Below are 2,672 nucleotides of genomic sequence, written 5' to 3' on the forward strand. Positions count from 1 at the left end.
AAAAATCAAATCATTGTGAATGAGGGGGAGTGCAGAGTAGGGACCCAAAGCTCATCTGTAGGCAACTGGACATCCCCATACAGAAGAGTCACAGGGAGGAGAACAGCCAGTCAGAGTGCAGTAGAGCCAATGAAACATACAACTTTCTTCTAGTTCTTAAATGCTTCTTCTCCCCCCAACTACCATGATTCCAATTCTACCTTAAAAATGCGGCTAGACCAGCGGTTGAACACTGGTACAGATAGGAACTGAAACATAGGGAATCCAGGGCAGATGATCCCTTCAGGACCGGTGGTGCGAGTGGCGATACCAGGAGGGCAGAGGGAAGGTGGGGTAGAAAGGGGGAACTGAATACATGGATCTACATATAACCCACTCCCTGGGGAATGGACAACAGAAAAGTGGGTGAAGGGAGACGTCAGACAGTGTAATACATGAAAAAATAATAATTTATAAATTATCAAGGGTTCTTGAGGGAGTGGGGGCAGGGAGAGGGGGAAAATGAGGAGCTGATATCAAGGGCTCAAGTAGAAAGCAAATGTTTTGAGAATGAAGTACAAATGTACAAATGTGCTTGACACAATGGATGTATGTATGGATTGTGATAACCTTGTACGAGTGCCCAATAAAATGATTTAAATAAAAAGAAGAAGATGGATGAAATGCACAGTCACAATATAAAAAAGCATTGGTCAATGTTCAATCATGTCAGGAGACAGTATAGGATCAAGAACTGAGCATACGGAAGGAGGAAGTCCCAATTACACTGAGGGCACTGAAGAGACACTAGACTCCAGCAATGTATAGAACAGCAAATGAGATCTTTCAACAAATAGATCTAGCACTGGAGGTGCTCACACCATGATGCCAACAAATCTGGAAGACAGCTAGCTACCTGACCATAGGAAAGAGATCAAATTTCCCTATTCCAAAGAAAGGTGATCGGGGAAGTTAGTTTATTGTGCCAATCTGGCCAATAAACACATGTGGGGTAAATCGAAGGGCAGAGGGATAAATGACTCACTGAGCCTTGCCTTTTGAGTTCTAGGGTCTATTGCTTTCTGAGGGTCCAACCAGGATGCAGCTGCCTTAGCAGCTTTAGCTTCAGCTGGCAAGGCTTACTTCCTGCAAGACATCCCTGAGGAGAAGCCACATGGACCTACCCCAATGCAGCCCTGGGTGCTGCAGCAGCCGTGTGGAGACCCCTGCCAGCCCTGAGATGCTTTCACGCTCACTGACTCCACTTTCCTCCTGCAGTCGGCATCATTGCGTCTGGTTTGTGAGACGGAGGAGAACTTTGAGTATTGGTGATGGACCTATGGGTTAATGTTGGACTTGTGCGCTTGGGCAGCACTGGGTTGGGATGTTTTCTTGATGCTCACTTACCCTTTACATAAAACTCTCTTATACATGAGTTTCTGTGGATTTGTTTCTTTAAAGTACCGAGACTAACACAGTGACAAAAATGACAAAAGTGACAAAGGTGACCCGAAAATAGAATAAGATCATTCATAGCACGTGGATGTAAAGTTTTGCTGAAAAGAAAGCTTAAAAAGCAAGTGTAAAAAGAAAAGACTTCATTTTCTACTAATCAGAAGAAAAATAAAAGCAATTGTAGCAGCACATGGCCAGGGAACTGCCAGAAATCCAAGCTGAATTCAGAAGGGGATGTAGAATAAATGGTTCTCAGGTGGTTCTCGGCTGGAAGCAGAGAATACCAGAAACTTGTTTATCCTGTGTTTTATTTATTGTCCAGTTGTATTTTGACCACATGGATCATAACAGATTATGGATAACATTGTAAGGAGTAGGACCATTTAATCGTGCTCATGAAGAATCTGTACATAGACAAAGCGACAGTTTCTCTGAACAGGGCCAGGGGATACTGCAAGGTTTAAAACCAGGAAAGGTGCATGACATAGATGTATCCTTTCACCGTATGTGTTCTATTATATGCTAAGCAGATAATCCAAGGAACTGGCCTGTCCAAAGAACACGGCATCCGGATTGGAGAAGACTCCTGAACAGCCTGCAGGGGATTCAACCTTGCTCGCCAAACGCAGATGACTTGAAGCGCCTACTGATGCAGATCAAGGGTTGCAGCCCTCGATATAGATTACAACGCAATGTAAAGAAAACCAAGATCCGTGCAACCGGACCCCCCAACATCATGCTAACTGGCGACGAGATGGAAATTGTCAAGGACTATAGTTTACATGGATCCATCATCACCATCCTTGGAAGCAACTGTCAAGACATTCACCTGACTTCTTGTGTGGATTTTAACGGTACGGAGACCAATCAAATGGCTTGTATTATGGTGCCAAACCCAAACCCTATCAAGCTGATTCAGACTCTGGGAGACCCTGTAGGACACAGCAAAACTGCTCCCTAGGCTTTGGGAGACTAAATATTGACAGAAGCAGAGGCTTCAGCCTTCTTGCAGCAGCCCAGATGCTCCACCTGCTGGACTACCAGAGCTCTGTGTTATGGTTGGAAGGTGGTTCTAGAGTGCGGGTGATGACATATTTGTTTTGAGGACAGAGGGGCCTTCCTAGCGGTGGGTCCGGATGAAGGGCTTGTGGGAAGGAAAAGGCTGGTGTTGGAGATGAGCGATGCCACTAGATGGCACAGGAGGATCAGCAACAAGGGCAGACAGCTCTGCTGGCCTG

Source organism: Echinops telfairi, unplaced genomic scaffold, assembly GCF_000313985.2.
Source record: "Echinops telfairi isolate 266 unplaced genomic scaffold, ASM31398v2 ScPeMD7_18;HRSCAF=68, whole genome shotgun sequence".
Lineage (NCBI taxonomy): Eukaryota > Metazoa > Chordata > Mammalia > Afrosoricida > Tenrecidae > Echinops > Echinops telfairi.